The sequence below is a fragment of the Procambarus clarkii genome, chromosome 90, assembly GCF_040958095.1.
Source record: "Procambarus clarkii isolate CNS0578487 chromosome 90, FALCON_Pclarkii_2.0, whole genome shotgun sequence".
Taxonomy (NCBI): domain Eukaryota; kingdom Metazoa; phylum Arthropoda; class Malacostraca; order Decapoda; family Cambaridae; genus Procambarus; species Procambarus clarkii.
In genome coordinates, this window is record NC_091239.1 from 6,936,767 (window position 1) to 6,958,728 (window position 21,962).

A 21,962-nucleotide genomic window follows, 5' to 3' on the forward strand; every position below is an offset into this window, starting at 1 on the left:
AATCCACTGGTTAACTGGTTCATCCGGTACTAAGATGACCAAATAATCTGTCATCCGACTCGAAGATGACCAATAATGTGGGTTCAAAAGACCAAATAATCCGGTTCCGAAGGTCCAAATAATGTGGGAAACGACCTGTGAGATTTATATATATTTAATTTATATGAATTTATATTTACATTAATTTATATATTTCGATAGCAATTTGTATGATGTTAAGTGGACTGTATTTCTGCAATAATCTCACAAATCGATCCACTACACATTAGGGGGGCTTATATTGAATTTATATATATATGTATATATATATATATATATATATATATATATATATATATATATATATATATATATATATATATATATGTCGTACCTAGTAGCCAGAACGCACTTCTCAGCCTACTATGCAAGGCCCGATTTGCCTAACAAGCCAAGTTTTCCTGAATTAATATATTTTCTCTAATTTTTTTCTTATGAAGTGATAAAGCTACCCATTTCATTATGTATGAGGTCAATTTCTTTTTATTGGAGTTAAAATTAACGTAGATATATGACCGAACCTAACCAACCCTACCTAACCTAACCTAACCTATCTTTATAGGTTAGGTTAGGTTAGGTAGCCGAAAATGTTAGGTTAGGTTAGGTTAGGTAGGTTAGGTAGTCGAAAAATTAATAATTCATGAAAACTTGGCTTATTAGGCAAATTTGGCCTTTCATAGTAGGCTGAGAAGTGCGTTCTGGCTACTAGGTACGACATATATATATATATATATATATATATATATATATATATATATATATATATATATATATATATATATATATATATATATATATAATATATATATATATATATAATATATATATATATATATATATATATATATATATATATATATATATATATATATATATATATATATATATGTCGTACCTAGTAGCCAGAATGCACTTTTCAGCCTACTATGCAAGGCCCAATTTGCCTAATAAGCCAAGTTTTCCTGAATTAATATAATTTCTCTAATTTTTTTCTTACGAAATGATAAAGCTACCCATTTCATTATGTATGAGGTCAATTTTTTTTTATTGGAGTTAAAATTAACATAGATATATGACCGAACCTAACCAACCCTACCTAACCTAACCTAACCTATCTTTATAGGTTAGGTTGGGTTAGGTAGCCGAAAAAGTTAGGTTTGGTTAGGTTAGGTATTCGAAAAACAATTAATTCATGAAAACTTGGCTTATTAGGCAAATTGGGCCTTGCATAGTAGGCTGAGAAGTACGTTCTGGCTACTAGGTACGACATATATATATATATATATATATATATATATACATATATATATATATATATATATATATATATATATATATATATATATATATATATATATATATATATATATATATATATATATATATATATATATACAAAAGGGAAGGGAGTACCACCTCTGGCTGGAAGAAGGGGGACCCATAGCCTCGGAGGAAACCACACATAACGCATTGGAGGGAATGTAGGTCCCCTCCAATACAGTTTCTGTGTGCTTTTCTCCTACCACCCCCTTCCCTTTATATATATATATATATATATATATATATATATATATATATATATATATATATATATATATATATATATATATGCAGCCAATCAAACAACAGTATTAAACTACATATTAGTATACATTGAAGAGGTTCCTTATCTTATTGTACAGCAAGGCTTAGTCCACCAGATATTACTAGGATGTAGACACCAAATTATCCTCTTTGAGGTAGCTTCCATCACCACCCAGTAACTGATGCACAAAGTTTGCTTCCTCTTCTTGACCTGTCAAAAGGGCGCTAGCTGTGAAGCCAGAATCCTAATATATGACAGCTATATCAGAGAAAACACTGTAATTGATAAAATAAAGACCAGGGCTTAATTACTTTTTTTTAAGAGACTTTTCGCATTCTAACCGGTGCGCCCTATCAACTGACATTAATGGCCAAAAATGATTAGATAAATGGGTTTCGGCAGAACACTTTCCTTGTATTTGTTGACAGCATGTTGATAATGGCAGACCTTTGGTTTCCATAAGACTTCGTCCAAGAGAAATTAACAGGAGCCGAATTTGCTCCCGTGCGCCTCTGGTTTTAAACTACAACAATGGCTGACCACTCCCTCCTCACTGACGCTACTGGCCTATTTGTCCAGATGTCAGTAAGTTATAGAAGGGTCACATTTACTCTATTTTAATATTGATAATTAAATTAATTTATATGATTTGTTTTATGATGGTAAAATCCAAAGACTAATGTATTTAAGAATAATTCCCAGCAGAATAGCTGGTGAATTTATAATAGTATGTGGCAATGATATCCCGTTTTCTATAGACGGAAAGTTCCACTACAAGTTACATTTTCTATGGGTTAACTTGTGTATACAATGGCAGCAACATTATCTGCCTGTATGTAATATTATTAAATGGTGTTGGATTTTCCGACACCTGGTACTAAATAAGGAGACGGCAAACCAAGTAACCTTGGAGGAATTTGAGCTCGCCAGTGATGAGGTCAAATGGAATCTGTTGAAGCTGAATGTAACTAAAGCTATTGGGCCTTACAGAATCTCCCCTTAGATACTAATAGAGGGGTGCAGAAGCACTAAGTGTGCTACACTCTCTATGGTGTATGAAAGGTCACCAGTAACAGTAGATCTACTGGAAAGCTGGAAGACAGCTAATGTAGTCCCAATATACAAAAAGAGTGAAAGGCAGGAAGCACTGAAATACAGGCCAGTTTCCCTAACTTGTATACCATGCAAGGTTATGGAGAAGATCATGAGGAAAAGGCTTGTAGAACATCTGGAGGGAAATAGCTTTGTAACATCCCACCAGCATCGGTTCAGAGATGATAAATCGTGCCTTGCTGGCTTAATAGAATTCTATGAACAAGCAACAAAAAATAAACAAGAAAGAGAAGCGTGAGCAGACTGCATTTTCTTGGACTGTCAGAAACCATTTGACACAGTACCCCGTAAAAGGCTGTTACAAAAGTTGGAGCAACAGGCAGGAGTACACGGTTAGGTGCTCCAGTGGATAAAGGAGTATCTAAGCAAGAGGAAACAGGAAGTAACACTGACGGGGGAGACATCAGAGTGCTGAGATGTCACCAGCGAAGTCCCCACAGGGATCTGTACTTGAACCAATCCTTTTTTTATATGTAAGCGATCTTCCAGAGGGTATAGACTCATTTCTCTCAATGTTTGCTGATGATGCAAAAATTATGAGAAGAATCAAGACAGATGAAGATAGACAGAGGGTACAGGACGACCTGGACAAACTGGAGGAATGGTTTAGAAAATGGCTATTAAAGTTCAACTCGGGAAATTGTAACGTAATGAAATTAGTCGTAGGGAACAGAAGGCTTAATACAAGATACCATCTGGGAACTGAAATCCTGCTAGAGTCAAATAGAGAGAGGAAGCTCTGGGGGGGAGGGAGGGGGGGGGGGTTCATATCATGCCGAACCTGTCCCCAGAAGCCTTCATCAAAAGGATATCATCAGCGGCATATGCTAGATTTGCCAACAGAAGAATTGCCTTAAGAATTCCCCTGATATAGTATAGATTTTTGCTGGATAATGATGGCCTTGAAGTAGTTTGCAGTAGTTGAACCCCATGCACAGTTACCGTAAGTTTGATAGAGATAGATTAGTGAGTAGTATGTGTGAGAAGTGTAGAGTGGAAAATAATATCTGAATTTTTGCGAGTATACCAACAGTTTTATAAATTTTTCTGGCTATAGTGTATGTGAGTACTGAAGTTAATTGTCTTTTCTATGTACAGGCCAAGGAACTTTCTCTCATTTTTGCTGTTAATGTTGACATTGTCTTTTAGAAGCTTTGCATCGATTATTCGTTTGCAAATAAAATGTATTAGGTCTTTTTTATTTTTAGTTTGAATTTGATGGTTGACATCCATGAGAGAACTCTTTTTAACTCATAATTTACTATTTATATTATATTTTACTATTATATTATATTATCATATTATTTTAAGTACGTGGGCTGGGGTTTTAAAACATGAAAGTAGAATTTTCAGCAAGTAGTACAGGTTTAAGGATGCTAGAGACATTTGGGAATTCATTGATCTATATAACAAATATGAGGGGCCGATGATCGCAGATGTTACCTTCTGGTACTCCTGTGTTTAATGGAAGAGTGGGAGAGGTTGTATTATTGATGACTACGTATTGGTATCTGTTGTTGAGATATGATCGAATATAGTTCAGAGTAAGGTCTTGAATTCCATTAGGAAGAAGTTATGGGGACTGGAACCCGTACTAGGGAATGAAACCAATGATATTACTGTGGACTCTAGAACCACTGGTAATAATAGGGATTGGAAACCGTGGGAATTATAGGGACTGTAACCAATGATAATACTGTGAACTAGAACCAGTGGTAATACTGGCAAATGGAATCATAGTTTGGAGACTATGGAACCAGCAGTAATACCAAAAACTGAACCCAGGGGGGTAATACTGTGGACTGGAACCAGTGGTAATCCTGGGGGACTGGATGCAGTAGAAATACTGGGCACTGGAATAATTTTTAATACTAGAGACTCTGGAACCAGTGATAATACTGGGAATTCCCTGAACCGGTAGTAATACTAGGGATTCTAGAACCAGCGGAAATATTGGAGACTCGGAAACCAGCTGTAATATTGGAGACTCTGGAACCAGTGGTAATACTGCGGACTTTGGAACTAGCGGAAATAGTAAGGACTGGAACCAGTAGTGATACAGGGTTTGGGACCAGTTGTGATGCTGGGAACTGGAACCCTGCAATAAAACTTGGAAATATGGACCAAACTGCAGTACTGGGGATTATCGACACAGCAGTATTACTGGTGACTCAAAACCAGTGGTAATACTGTGGAATCTGGAAGCAGTAACCACATTAAACCTCAGTACTTATTGCACGCTTTCGTATCACAAATAAATATCTAGAACCATTGTTGTTCTAAACCTCAGTACAGGGGGAATAAGGAACTAAAATATATGCAATAACATACAGGGTAAGTACATATCACCAAGATCACTAATAAATACTATTAAATAACACCAGTGGTTAATGAGAGGCCACCAACACCAATTGGGCATATAATTTCCCTTGAGTATCGAGTTTAACATATAAAATAAAAACCCAATTAGAATATTGCACTTCTGTCTTTACTGCATAATATATCGTCTATAGTTAGTTACCAACCCACTTTAGGGTAGTATGTTACCATTGACTGGTGTTGAACTAAATATTGATCAACCAAGTCCTATTAATATTCATATTGAATAGTGGTGAACTAAATATTGATAAACCTAGTCCCATCTTCATTATTATAGCCTAGTGTTTACTAAATTTTGAACATCCTAGCAACATTAATTAATAGTGCAGACTCTTGTATAAGGTGGGTCAATGCCAGCACGAGTTGTGTTGTGTATCCATAATTATTTACTTATTTTATATATTTACATGTAATCATTTGATTCTTGAGGATTATGAGAGAGTACCCTAGTTACATTAGTAACAATATTATAGGCCATGCAAATTCCAACTAAGCAGGCAGCATGGCGTATCTAGAAACAAAATTAAAGTGGACCCTAACAGGACTTAAGGGTCACTTAACAAAGCAGATTAATATATGCCATGATCTATCACAACAATCTCCAATTGATCATGATGAACCGGAAACCTACTATCAAGTTGCAACAAGTAAGTTTGAGCAAGTCAAATGCTAGACAAAAAAGTATTGGGCTGAACTTGCCAACACCAACTTAACTACAGAAGAATTAGACGATTTTATGGTTGATCTGGCTCAAAATGAGAATGATACTCAAGCCAGGTTGAATCCTTTTCATAAATTAATTGCACAAAGAAAGGTGACAACAACACCTTCCTCTAATACTACTCAATTAGAAGTTAAATTGCCTTCAATCAGTTTACCCACATTCTCTGGAACAGAGGATAAAAGTTGGGTCAACTTCTGGAATAAATTTGTTGACTGTGGATTCTTAACCCACAAATCCTAAAACCATAAAATTCACATACCTACAAGATCAATTTCAGGGTGAAGCTGAAAAGGTGGTAGCAAATTTAATCCTAAATAGTGATGGCTATGATCATGCAGTTCTGCTCCTTAAGGATAGTTATACTAACACAGAGAGAGCTGTCACACATTTAGTTCAAAAACTGTTGGACTTACCCCCAAGTAATGAAACTACTGACTCACTCCAATCCTTCAGATGGGAGCTTGAGTCATTATGAAAAGCACTCAGCCTTAAGGTTGAAATAAATAGAGCTGAGAGGTTAACTAAATTTATCATAAGACATAAATTACCCAGTGAAACATTGAAAAGGTTATGTTCTCTGTATAACAAATCTTCCCTGACAGTTCAGGAAATTGCAGAAGGTTTCACTCTGTTGTAGAAAGATAATGAGCAAATATAGATGGTAAACAAAAAACTAAAATTTCATTAACCACCAATAACAAGCAATCAAAGGGACCTTTAAATTAAATTAAGTATTCCAATAAAATCTAAACCACCAAACTCCACTCCAAAGTGAAAATATGGAAGTGTGGGCACATATGCAGTGGGCCCCTCAAAGCCTATAGTTACTGAGTCACCCAAGGCAGTGACTAACAAAGGGGCTGTAGGCTGCGCGATGTGTTTGTTCTGTAATGAAAAATATTCAACATACCACTGCACTAATTACTCTGATGGTACTAAACGTGTAAAACGACTCAAGGAGTTGCATAAATGCACCAGGTGCCTCAGGTCGCATAACACCAATTCTTGTACAACCCAACTGCGCACCTTCAACAGGTGCAATAAGAGGCAGCACCACTCAGTACTGTATGGACACATACAATTAACGTCTCTAATGCCAAGGTTAAGGAAGAGACTTCCACCGCTGTCCAGTACTCAAAGGTACGACAGGATATAAGTGTCCAATTGACAAAGTCTAAGAATAATGCCACTTTGCCAACTGCCCAACTTACCATAAAAAAACATAAGGGCCAAGGTCAACACCCAAGGGTTATTTGGCCAAGGCTCCCAAAAAACATTTGTCACCCAAGAAATGGCAGATAACTTAAAATTACACAGGTGAAACTAAATATAACAGGGTCCCTGACCAACACCACCCCAAGTCTACAGAGTGGTCCCACCATTAATATGTTTAGGCGGTTATGCCCATTCTGTAGAAGCCATCGTAGTAAACAAAAATCCCATCTGACCTATATTTTCATGGTTTAGTGACAACAGCCAAATTCCTACAAAAAAGAGAATAAAATTTGCTGGGAACAAAATCAAGTCTGACCACCTCACCAACACCAGACTCCTTGAAGGTGCAGACTATTACCATAAATTTATCACTGAACAAACTAAAAGGCCGGGAATGAACCTGTTATTGTCTGCAGGAGGTAATTTGCTCACAGGCCCAGTATTGAGTCTGAAGCAACCCACACATCTAGAAAATCCACAAGTCAACCCAGTAATGGTTGCATGACTTTGCGGAGAACAGTCACCACTTAGGATTAGAGTCATGTCTGAGGATGAACTAGATCCCATTGTACACAAGTTATGGGATCTAGCCACCTTAGGCATCGGTCCTGAACAACCTAGTCTAGATGATGACAGGATATACAAACAATACCTGGACTCAGTTGTCTGCAGGGACGACCAATACTGCATCAGGTTACCATGGAAGCTGAATTATTCTCAGCTTCCATGATAATCTAAAATTGTACCATGACATAATACATCAACAACTCGATAACAAATTCATCGAGGTTGAAAACAATGGTGACTCTAAGGAAGGACACTATTTACTGCACCATGCAGTAATTAAAAAATCAGCCACCATCCCGCTGAGGATAATACTTAATTGTACTGCTAAGTCCAAGCAGAATAGTGTCTCATTGAATGATGGCCTTCAAAGTGGCCCTAGCCTGACACAAAGGCTGTATGTTGCGCTGTTAAAGTTTCGCATTGGGACTTATGCATACATGGCAAATATAAGTAAGGCATTCCTTAGAGTAGGCCACCAAGAAGGGGACCGAAATTTCACCAAGTTCCTATTGCTAGAGGATCCTAGTGATCCAAACAGTGAAATAATTACATTCAGGTTTTCATAAATTTTGATTGGAGCTACTTCTTCACCATTTCTGCTTCAAGCAACCTTATAAACACATTTGAAGAAGTCCAATAGCCCCCCAAAAAATTAAATTAGTAATAACCTGTATGAAGAAAACTTCCAAGGAACAACCTGCAGTGAAAAGGAACTGCTAAACTTAAATAATGAGACCACTCAAGAGTTGTTGGGAGCAAATTTGCCTCTCCAGTCATGGGCCTCCAATTATGTAAAATTAAATCAATTGATTGAGTCAGAATCTCCCGACTACAAGATACCCTACAAGATGAAGGTATTAGGAGTCGAATGGGAAACAACTTCTGATCAATTAACAATAAAATCGGTGGAACCAGAAACCACCAACCTAACGGTGAGGGAACTACTATCAAAAGTCACCAAACCATTCAACCCCTTGGGACAATTAAGTTCCATATTAATAAAGGGTAGTTGATAATGCAGGATAGCTGGCAAGAGAAGATAGGCTGGGATGATCCACTAACACCTGCCTTGCAAGAAAAGTGGGAGGAGCTAGTGAAGGATCCACGTAGCCTAGAGTCTGTCTAGTTCCCTCAAAACACAGTATAAAAAAATCAACCGATTAAGTTGCATGTGTTATGTAACGCCTCAGGAAAGGCTTATGGCACGGTAGCCTACCAAGTAACCAATGAACAAGCAAATTTGCGCATATCTAAGGCCAGGGTGGCATCCCATAAAGAAACAGTCCTTACACAACTGGAGTTAGCTGACCTACTGTTAGGAGTAAGGTTGCTCATTATCTGACCAAAAGTTTAAATAACATCTACTTTGATAAAACAGCGGTATTGTCAGATAATGAGGCAGTACTACAGTGGGTTCAAAATAAAAACAGCAAAACACCTTATGCGAGCAATGTCGTAATGGAAATAAGAGAGTTGTCAGCCAGGTACAAACTCAGATATGTACCCACAAAAGAGAATCCTGTTGATTATCTCTCCAGACTCCTGACGTTTAAACAATTAACCAAAACCGAGGTTCGATTCTATGGGCCTCAGTGCCTAGTCAGTAGCCAGAGGTCTGAACAAAAGCCACAAGTCATTGTGACCAATGTCACTGCTCCCACTGAAATTCCAGAACCTCCCTGGATTTTGGTAATTGATCCTACTCAGTATTCTGATCAAAATAAATTACTCAGAGTCGCTCAAAGAGTGTTTGATTTATTGAGTAAAATGTGATTTAAACACAAATACCCTTATGCCCTGATATATTGGGTAAAGCAAGCCCAAATCCAAACTTACAGGGACGGCTTTGAGAACCTCCCTATTAAGACCATTAAGGATCTTGGTCTCTGGATTGACTCTGACCATTACATTTTGTGATGCAGTGGACGCATACAACATGTAAATGTTGATTTAGAAATAAAACATCCGTGGTTTCTCCCCCACAACCACTGGGTAAGAAGGTTGATTGTATTATATATTTATATATATACACAGACACTGCACCCTTCATGGTGGGGTACTAGATACCCTCTCTGCATTGAGACAACAGTACAGGCTTCTTCAAGGTCACCAGACAGTAAAGTCCATTCACAAATTTGTGTAATCCGCCATAGGTACGACGCTCAGTTGTGTTCTATCCAAGACCTCCACTACTCCCTAATGAACGATTTTCTACCTTCGACCTTTTCAGTCTACCTTCTGGTGTAGACTACACAGAAGCCATAACTCTAACAGGCATTAGGGATAAAATCCCTGATGAAAGCATACATTTGCCTGTTCACCTGTGACACTACAAGAGGAGTACACTTAGAATTGACTCATGATATGAGTGCAAAGGCATTCATTCAGGCCTTTTGCAGGATTACTGCCCGTCAATCCTGCCCCAAGTTGATGATCTCAAACAATGGGTTCAACTTGCTGGCAGGGGAAGCATGCCTGAGGGTGGTCTGGAACTACCCAGTTGTATACACTGCCCTGAAACAACGGCAGTGCCACTAAATTTATACCCCCAGAGCATTATGGAACGGAGGCTTATACAAGTGGATGGTGGGGACAGTAAAATGCTGTCTTAGGAAAACCCTTCACTAACAAAAAATTGATCTGCAGGAGCTCTAATCCATTGTCACGGAATTTGAATCTCAGGTCAATAATCGACCATTGTCCTACCTCTTTGACGATAACTCACAATGGGAACCATTGATTCCGACTTATCTGATGTACGGAGGACCTCTAACTCCTCTAGAGTCCCTCACTGACGAGAGGCCAGAAGATCCATCGTATGTCAGAGAGAATGACAAGGATCAGAGTTACAAACTTCTGTCCACAGTAATTAGTCAGTGGAATTAAGTTTGGTCCCGAGAGGACCTATCTGCTCTGAGGGAGTATCACTAAGGGGCAAACAACCCCTACAATTTAATTAAATTACAACATGGTGACGCTATTCTGGTGGACAGTGATGGACCCCACTCAGAGTGACCTCTAGGCCATATAGTCTCTGTCCATCCAGACAGCAAGGATGTCTTGAGAATAGTGAAAGTAAAATGTAAAGGCACCATAAGTCTCAAGACACTAGAGAAATTAGTTCTTTGAGAGCTAGCGGGAAATGAAGTTGCCCAGAAACGTCCCATCCCAGCAGCTCCAGTACAAGACATTCGTCCTGAACGAACTGCCACACAACAGTGCAAACTGAAACTTAAACAATATTACAATAATTTTTAAGAATAGTAATGAAGTGCTTGCCAGTCCTAAACACTGGACTCTTACCTGTGTTTTTCTTCCCCCCCCACCCCCTGCCAGGAATTATGTGGCAAATACCCACATCAGTTATAAATTTAATAAAAAATTCTTGAAAATTTCTGCTATTTTTAGTTATCTTATGAAATAATAAATACATTAGTTTTGATTGTAATACAAAATTACAGAAAACTGGGTTAATGTACCCTACATTGGCTACAACTCGTTCCCTAACATTTCTGACTAATTCAAAATGAAATCCACCACTCTTGGTGGATTTTCAAGTGGATTACACTTCACCATTCGTTGGTAACCCAAGCAATCTCAATTTAGTTTACTTTCAATAACAATATGAAATTACACAAAACTCTCCTTACCCTTTTCATTAAAATTCACACCTCATGTCGATGCCCAAGGAGGGAAGAGGAGGCCATTGAGTGTTGTTGTTGTTGTTGTTGTGAAACTTGAACTGGACCAGAGCGGGCATCCACCAATATAAAAATTACCCCAGTAAGTCTCAGAAGGCAGCGTGACTCACATTAGTCACTATTTGTTGCCAAAGACTTGACAGAACTAAGTAAAGTGTCAGTTTCGGTTATTTGTAGCTCAGATTAGTTGACCAATGATTCTGTCTTAGCTAAATCGTTAGGGTGCATGACAATACCATCCACAAGAGTAAGCTGTGATACATTATTAATCATCAACAATTCGTGTGTAATGCCAGTACTTTACATGTTATCATCAGTTTTCCCATTGTAACTTATTGGTAGGTAAATAGTAACCGCATGAGACATCAGTTTAGCTGGTACATCCTAGGACCACAAGGACGCCATTGATACCTTTCCATTACGGAGTACATGTGTCCGGGAAATCTGATGTTGGACGACCAGCCAACAATACCGAAACAGCTGAGGCTAATTTAAAGTTATAAATAGCCTGTTGTAGTTATATTTAATCCATAAGTAATTAAATCTACCGTTTAATTACAGCATGATTAAAATATGAATCTACCCCAAAATGTGTGCCACAGCAATGCGTGGCCGGGTATAGCTAGTAAGTAGTAAATACAATTAAATACAATCTCTTCAATTCAATTAATCAATCACCAGAAGATTTCCCCACATCTGGAACCAAGGGTAATACTGGGGACTTTGGAACCAGGGGTAATACTGGAGACTCTGGAACCAGCGATAATATTGGTAACTTTGGAACCAACGGTGGTAATACTAGAGACTCTGGGACCAGCGGTAATACTGGAGACTCTGGAACCAACGGTGGTAATACTAGAGACTCTGGGGACCAGCGGTGGTAATGATGGACATTGTAACCAGCGGCAATACGGATTAATCTAGAACCATTGGAAATACTGTGGACTCTGGAACCAGTGGTAATAATGGACTCTGGAACTAGTGCTAATACTGGTGACAGTGGAACGAGTGGTAATACTGAGGACTGTAACCAGTGGTTATACTGGCAACTGGAATCACTGAAATACAGCTCAATTGAACCAGTGGTACTATTAGGGACTGGAACTAGCATTAATACTGGGAGCTGGAACAAGTGGTAATAATCGGAAATTGAACCAGTTGTAATATTGAGGACTGGAATCAGTGGGAACACTGGGGAAAATAACCAGAAGTAATTGTGGTGAATGCAACCAGTGGAAATTTGGGGCAATTGAACTAATATTAAAATTCGGGGCTTAGGAACCAGTAATAATAATATACCCAGCGATAATATGGGGTACTCTTGAACCAGCGATAATACTGGGTACTCTTGAACCAGCGTTAATACTGGGTATTCTTCAACCAGCACAAATACGGGGTACTCTTGAACCAGCGATAATACTGGGTACTCTTGAACCAGCGTTAATACTGGGTATTCTTCAACCAGCGCAAATACTGGGTACTCTTGAACCAGCGTTATTACTGGGTACTCTTGAACCAACATTATTACTGGGTACTCTTGAACCAGCGTTATTACTGGGTACTTTTGAACCAGCGTTAATACTTGGTACTCTTGAACCAGCGATAATACTGGGTACTCTTGAACCAGCGATAATACTGGGTACTCTTGAACCAGCAATAATACTGGGTACTCTTGAACCAGCAATAATACTGGGTACTCTTGAACCAGTGTTAATACTGGGAACTCGTCAACCAGCGTTAAAACTGGGCGTTAATACTGGGTACTCTTCAACCAGTGGTAAACCTGGAAACTGGAACTGGTGGTAATACTGAAGACTGGAGCCACTGGTAATATATGAGTCTGGAACCAGAGACCATACTGGGGACTGGAATAAATGGTAATACTTCGGATTGGAACCTTTGGGAATAATGGGAAACGGAATATGAGGCAACTTGGGACTGTAACCAGTGGATATACTGGAGGATTGGAACCCGTGGTAATAATGTGAGCTGGAAACAGTAGAAATACTGGGGATTCTGGAACCAACACTATTACTAAGGACTTTGAAACCTATGGAACCAGTAGTAATAATGAGGACTCTGGAACCAGTAGTAATAATGAGGACTCTGGAACCAGTAGTAATAATGAGGACTCTGGAACCTGTAGTAATAATGAGGACTCTGGAACCAACGGTAATACTAGGGAGTAGAAACAGTGGTAAAGCTTGGGACTGGTAATACTGGCTATGGAACCATTGGTAACACTGTGTACTGGAACCATTGGAAATAATGGAGACTGAAACTATTAGTAATACTTGGAAATCGAACCAATGTTAATACTTGGGCCTTTGGAACTAGCAGAAATACTGTTGACTCTTGTGGCAGTGGAAATAAAGGGAAATTGGAACTGGAACCAGTGGTAACACTGAGAATTGGAGTAGTGGTAATATTATAGTGGTAATATTATGGACTCTCGAAATAACGGTAATGCAAGGGGCTAGAACCAGCAATAATACTGGTGACAGGAACCAGTGGAAATAGTGGGGATGCAATTTGTGGTAATACTGGGAACTGGAACAGTGGTAGTACTGGGGACTGGATCCAATTGTAATTCTGGGGATTGGTACCAAAGGAAATACTCGGGGGATTGGATCCATCTATAATACTAATGACTCTGGATCCAGTGAAATAACTGAGGACGCTGGAACTATCGGTAATACTGTGGACTCTGAAACCAGCGGTGGTAATCTGGAACCAGTGTTAAAACTGGATTCTCTGGAAAAAGCCGTAATACTGTGGACTGGGACGACTGGCCAACCCCGGGGGACTGGAAACAGTGGTAACGCTGGGGACTGTAACCAGCGGTATTATTGGAGTCTGGATCTAGCGGTAATTCTGGGGACTGGACCTAATGGTAATACTGGGCACTGGGACCATTGGTGGTGATACTTTGTACTAGAAACAGGGATAATACTGGGAACTGCCCCAGTGGCAATACTGGGTACTGGACCCAGTGATAATACTGGGAACTGGCCCTTACAGTACCTAGGATGTAGGCAACCAGTGGTAATACCGGGTACTGGCCCAGTGGTAATACTGGGTACTAGACCCAATGGTAATACTGGGTAAAGCAACCAGTGGTAATACTGGGTACTGCAACCTGTAGTAATACTGGGTACTGCAACCAGTTGTAATACTGGGTACTGCAACCAGTTGTAATACTGGGTACTGCAACCAGTTGTAATACTGGGTACTGCAACCAGTAGTAATACTGGGTACCTGGTTGATACCTGGTTGATGGGGTTCTGGGAGTTCTTCTACTCCCCAAGCCCGGCCCGAAGCCAGGCTTGACTTGTGAGAGTTTGGTCCACTAGGCTGTTGCTTGGAGCGGCCCGCAGGCCCACATACCCACCACAGCCCGGTTGGTCCGGCACTCCTTGGAGGAATAAATCTAGTTTCCTCTTGAAAATGTCCACGGTTGTTCCGGCAATATTTCTTATGCTCGCTGGGAGGACGTTGAACAACCGCGGACCTCTGATGGTTATACAGTGTTCTCTGATTGTGCCTATGGCACCTCTGCTCTTCACTGGTTCTATTCTACATTTTCTTCCATATCGTTCACTCCAGTACGTTGTTATTTTACTGTGTAGATTTGGTACTTGGCCCTCCAGTATCTTCCAGGTGTATATTATTTGATATCTCTCTCGTCTTCTTTCTAGTGAGTACATTTGGAGGGCTTTGAGACGATCCCAATGATTTAGGTGCTTTATTGCGTCTATGCGTGCCGTATATGTTCTCTGTGTTCCCTCTATTTCAGCAATCTCTCCTGCTCTGAAGGGGGAAGTGAGTACTGAGCAGTACTCAAGACGGGGCAACACAAGTGACTTGAAGAGTACAACCATTGTGATGGGATCCCTGAATTTGAAAGTTCTCGTAATCCATCCTATCATTTTTCTGGCTGTCGCAATATATGCTTGGTTATGCTCCTTAAACGCTAGGTCGTCAGACATTATTATTCCCAAATCCTTTACATGCTGTTTTCCTACTATGGGTACATTTGATTGTGTTTTGTACTCTGTATTATGTTTAAGGTCCTCATTTTTACCGTACCTGAGTACCTGGAATTTATCACTGTTAAACATCATGTTATTTTCTGATGCCCAGTCGAAAACTTTATTAATATCAGCTTGAAGTTTTTCAATGTCCTCAGCCGAGGTAATTTTCATACTGATTTTTGTGTCATCTGCAAAGGATGATACGAAGCTGTGACTTGTATTTTTGTCTATATCTGATATGAGAATAAGGAAAAGCAGCGGTGCAAGGACTGTACCCTGAGGTACAGAGCTTTTCACTGCACTTGGACTAGATTTTATATGGTTGACAGTTACTCGCTGAGTCCTGTTTGACAGAAAACTGAGTATCCAGCGTCCTACTTTACCGGTTATTCCCATTGACTTCATTTTGTGTGCTATCACGCCATGGTCACATTTATCGAAAGCCTTTGCGAAATCCGCGTATATCACATCAGCATTCCGTTTCTCTTCTAATGCCTCAGTGACTTTGTCGTAGAGCTCAAGTAGCTGTGAGAGGCACGATCTTCCCGCTCGAAATCCATGTTGGCCTGGGTTGTGAAGGTCATTGGTCTCCATGAAATTGGTGACCTGACTCCTAATCACTCTCTCAAATACTTTTATGATGTGCGATGTTAGTGCAACTGGTCTATAATTTTTTGCCAATGCTTTGCTCCCTCCCTTGTGTAGAGGGGCTATGTCTGCTACTTTAAGTGCATCTGGTATCTCCCCCGTGTCCAAGCTCTTCCTCCACACTATACTGAGTGCCTGTGCTACCGGCACTTTGCATTTCTTTATAAATATTGAATTCCATGAGTCTGGACCTGGGGCCGAGTGCATAGGCATGTTTTCAATTTCTTTTTCAAAATTTAGTGCGCTTGTGTTTATATCAGTTATATTTACAGGGGTTTGAATATCCCGCATAAAGAAATTGTCTGGATCTTCCACCTTCATGTTGTTTATTGGAGTGCTAAACATGTCCTCATACTGCTTTTTTAGGATTTCACTAATTTCTTTGTCATCCTCCGTGTATGAACCTTCACTTGTACGAATAGGTCCAATACTGGCAGTGGTTTTTGCTTTTGATTTCGCATATGAGAAGAAATATTTTGGATTTTTCTTTATTTCCCGAATTGCTTTCTGTTCTAACTGCCTTTCTTCAGTTTCATATGAGTGTTTCAATTTCCGCTCGATTTCTTCAATCTCCCTATTTAAATTATTCCTTCTTTGACGGGAAATTCGTGTCTGCATAAGCAGTTCCGTTATTTTTTTCCTGCGTTTATAGTGTCGTCTGCGTTCTCTTTCTACGTTAGATCTCTTTCTGGCTTTCCTCAAAGGAACATGTTTCAGACAGACTTGATACGCTTCTGAAGTCAGTTTTTCTATTCCTTCTGTAGGACTTGTATTATTTAGAACAGTTCCCCATGGAATGTTTGTAAGTTCCCTGTTTATTATCTCCCAGTCTATCCTTTTATTATTAAAATTGAATTTACTGAATAGCCCCTCTCGCTTTATCAATGTTTTAGGTCTATTCTGAGTATTGATGGTCGTTTGCACTTCAATGAGTTTGTGATCTGAGTATGTGGTATCTGATATCGTAATGTCTCTGATATTGTCTTCATTGTTCGTAAAGACCAGATCTAGACTATTTTCATTTCTCGTTGGCTCCGATATCTGCTGATTGAGTGAAAATTTGTCACAGAATCTAAGTAGTTCTCTAATCTGTGGTTGGTTAGGTCCTGATAGATTTCCTGGTATAATATTATTGTTTGCTATTTTCCACCTGAGACTAGGCAAGTTGAAGTCACCTAGGAAGATAATATCAGGTATCGGGTTCTCCAAATTATCAAGGCTATTCTCAATTTTGCTTATCTGTTCTGTGAATTCCTAAGCCGTTGCATCTGGCGGTTTGCTGCAACCAGTTGTAATACTGGGTACTGCAACCAGTAGTAATACTGGGTACTGCAACCAGTGGTAATACTGAGCACTGCAACCAGTGGTAATACTGGGTACTGCAACCAGTGGTAATACTGGGTACTGCAACCAGTGGTAATACTGGGTACTGCAACCAGTGGTAATACTGGGTACTGCAACCAGTGGTAATACTGGGCACTGCAACCAGTGGTAATACTGGGCACTGCAACCAGTGGTAATACTGGGCACTGCAACCAGTGGTAATACTGGGCACTGCAACCAGTGGTAATACTGGGTACTGCAACCAGTGGTAATACTGGGTACTGCAACCAGTGGTAATACTGGGTACTGCAACCAGTGGTAATACTGGGTACTGCAACCATTAGTAATACAGGGTACTGCAACCAGTGGTAATACTGGGTACTGCAACCAGTGGTAATACTGGGTACTGCAACCAGTGGTAATACTGGGTACTGCAACCAGTGGTAATACTGAGCACTGCAACCAGTGGTAATACTGGGTACTTCAACCAGTGGTAATACTGGGTACTGCAACCAGTGGTAATACTGGGCACTGCACCCAGTGGTAATACTGGGCACTGCAACCAGTGGTAATACTGGGCACTGCAACCAGTGGTAATACTGGGCACTGCAACCAGTGGTAATACTAGGCACTGCAACCAGTGGTAATACTGGGTACTGCAACCAGTGGTAATACTGGGTACTGCAACCAGTGGTAATACTGGGTACTGCAACCATTAGTAATACAGGGTACTGCAACCAGTGGTAATACTGGGTAGTGCAACCAGGGGTAATACTGGGTACTGCAACCAGTGGTAATACTGGGTACTGCAACCAGTGGTAATACTGGGCACTGCAACCAGTGGTAATACTGGGCACTGCAACCAGTGGTAATACTGGGCACTGCAACCAGTGGTAATACTGGGCAAAGCAACCAGTGGTAATACTGGGTACTGCAACCAGTGGTAATACTGGGCACTGCAACCAGTGGTAATACTGGGCACTGCAACCGGTGGAAATACTGGGTACTAGACCCAATGGTGATACTGGGTACTGCAACCAGTGGTAATACTGGGTACTGCAACCAGTGGTAATACTGGGTACTGCAACCAGTGGTAATACTGGGTACTGCAACCAGTGGTAATACTGGGTACTGCAACTAGTGGTAATACTGGGTACTGCAACCAGTGGTAATACTGGATACTGCAACCAGTGGTAATACTGGGTACTGCAACCATTAGTAATACAGGGTACTGCAACCAGTGGTAATACTGGGCACTGCAACCAGTGGTAATACTGGGCACTGCAACCAGTGGTAATATTGGGTACTGCAACCAGTGGTAATACTGGGCACTGCAACCAGTGGTAATACTGGGTACTAGACCCAATGGTGATACTGGGTACTGCAACCAGTGGTGATACTGGGTACTGCAACCAGTGGTAATACTGGGTACTGCAACCAGTGGTAATACTGGGTACTGCAACCAGTGGTAATACTGGGTACTGCAACCAGTGGTAATACTGGGTACTGCAACCAGTGGTAATACTGGGTACTGTAACCAGTGGTATTACTGGCACTGCAACCAGTGGTAATACTGGGTACTGCAACCAGTGGTAATACTGGGTACTGCAACCAGTGGTAATACTGGGTACTGCAACCAGTGGTAATACTGGGTACTGCAACCAGTGGTAATACTGGGTACTGCAACTAGTGGTAATACTGGGTACTGTAACCAGTGGTAATACTTGGCACTGCAACCAGTGGTAATACTGGGCACTGCAACCAGTGGTAATACTGGGTACTGCAACCAGTGGTAATACTGGGTACTGCAACCAGTGGTAATACTGGGTACTGCAACCAGTGGTAATACTGGGTACTGCAACCATTAGTAATACAGGGTACTGCAACCAGTGGTAATACTGGGTACTGCAACCAGTGGTAATACTGGGTACTGCAACCAGTGGTAATACTGGGTACTGCAACCAGTGGTAATACTGGGTACTGCAACCAGTGGTAATACTGGGCACTGCAACCAGTGGTAATACTGGGCACTGCAACCAGTGGTAATACTGGGCACTGCAACCAGTGGTAATACTGGGTACTGCAACAAGTGGTAATACTGGGTACTGCAACCAGTGGTAATACTGGGCACTGCAACGAGTGGTAATACTGGGTACTGCAACCAGTGGTAATACTGGGCACTGCAACCAGTGGTAATACTGGGCACTGCAACCAGTGGTAATACTGGGTACTGCAACCAGTGGTAATACTGGGTACTGCAACCAGTGGTAATACTGGGCACTGCAACCAGTGGTAATACTGGGTACTAGACCCAATGGTGATACTGGGTACTGCCACCAGTGGTAATACTGGGTACTGCAACCAGTGGTAATACTGGGTACTGCAACCAGTGGTAATACTGGGTACTGCAACCAGTGGTAATACTGGGTACTGCAACCAGTGGTAATACTGGGTACTGTAACCAGTGGTAATACTGGGCACTGCAACCAGTGGTAATACTGGGCACTGCAACCAGTGGTAATACTGGGTACTGCAACCATTAGTAATACAGGGTACTGCAACCAGTGGTAATACTGGGTACTGCAACCAGTGGTAATACTGGGTACTGCAACCAGTGGTAATACTGGGTACTGCAACCAGTGGTAATACTGGGTACTGCAACCAGTGGTAATACTGGGCACTGCAACCAGTGGTAATACTGGGCACTGCAACCAGTGGTAATACTGGGCACTGCAACCAGTGGTAATACTGGGTACTGCAACCAGTGGTAATACTGGGTACTGCAATCAGTGGTAATACTGGGCACTGCAACCAGTGGTAATACTGGGTACTAGACCCAATGGTGATACTGGGTACTTCAACCAGTGGTAATACTGGGCACTGCAACCAGTGGTAATACTGGGCACTGCAACCAGTGGTAATACTAGGCACTGCAACCAGTGGTAATACTGGGTACTGCAACCAGTGGTAATACTGGGTACTGCAACCAGTGGTAATACTGGGTACTGCAACCATTAGTAATACAGGGTACTGCAACCAGTGGTAATACTGGGTAGTGCAACCAGGGGTAATACTGGGTACTGCAACCAGTGGTAATACTGGGTACTGCAACCAGTGGTAATACTGGGCACTGCAACCAGTGGTAATACTGGGCACTGCAACCAGTGGTAATACTGGGCACTGCAACCAGTGGTAATACTGGGCAAAGCAACCAGTGGTAATACTGGGTACTGCAACCAGTGGTAATACTGGGCACTGCAACCAGTGGTAATACTGGGCACTGCAACCGGTGGAAATACTGGGTACTAGACCCAATGGTGATACTGGGTACTGCAACCAGTGGTAATACTGGGTACTGCAACCAGTGGTAATACTGGGTACTGCAACCAGTGGTAATACTGGGTACTGCAACCAGTGGTAATACTGGGTACTGCAACTAGTGGTAATACTGGGTACTGCAACCAGTGGTAATACTGGATACTGCAGCCAGTGGTAATACTGGGTACTGCAACCATTAGTAATACAGGGTACTGCAACCAGTGGTAATACTGGGCACTGCAACCAGTGGTAATACTGGGCACTGCAACCAGTGGTAATATTGGGTACTGCAACCAGTGGTAATACTGGGCACTGCAACCAGTGGTAATACTGGGTACTAGACCCAATGGTGATACTGGGTACTGCAACCAGTGGTGATACTGGGTACTGCAACCAGTGGTAATACTGGGTACTACAACCAGTGGTAATACTGGGTACTGCAACCAGTGGTAATACTGGGTACTGCAACCAGTGGTAATACTGGGTACTGCAACCAGTGGTAATACTGGGTACTGTAACCAGTGGTAATACTGGCACTGCAACCAGTGGTAATACTGGGTACTGCAACCAGTGGTAATACTGGGTACTGCAACCAGTGGTAATACTGGGTACTGCAACCAGTGGTAATACTGGGTACTGCAACCAGTGGTAATACTGGGTACTGCAACTAGTGGTAATACTGGGTACTGCAACCAGTGGTAATACTGGGTACTGCAACCAGTGGTAATACTGGGTACTGTAACCAGTGGTAATACTGGGCACTGCAACCAGTGGTAATACTGGGCACTGCAACCAGTGGTAATACTGGGTACTGCAACCATTAGTAATACAGGGTACTGCAACCAGTGGTAATTCTGGGTACTGCAACCAGTGGTAATACTGGGTACTGCAACCAGTGGTAATACTGGGTACTGCAACCAGTGGTAATACTGGGTACTGCAACCAGTGGTAATACTGGGCACTGCAACCAGTGGTAGTACTGGGCACTGCAACCAGTGGTAATACTGGGCACTGCAACCAGTGGTAATACTGGGTACTGCAACCAGTGGTAATACTGGGTACTGCAATCAGTGGTAATACTGGGCACTGCAACCAGTGGTAATACTGGGTACTAGACCCAATGGTGATACTGGGTACTTCAACCAGTGGTAATACTGGGTACTGCAACCAGTGGTAATACTGGGTACTGCAACCAGTGGTAATACTGGGTACTGCAACAAGTGGTAATACTGGGTACTGCATCCAGTGGTAATGCTGGGTACTGCAACCAGTGGTAATACTGGGTACTGCAACCAGTGGTAATACTGGGAACTGCA

At 41.2% G+C, this 21,962-nt stretch overlaps 1 protein-coding gene across 2 annotated transcripts in view; it reads right to left on the reverse strand.

Annotated features, from left to right (window-relative positions):
* Positions 1-21,962, reverse strand: part of LOC123751174 (retinol dehydrogenase 11) — a 170,400-nt gene that overhangs the window by 21,339 nt on the left and 127,099 nt on the right. The window lies entirely within an intron of this gene.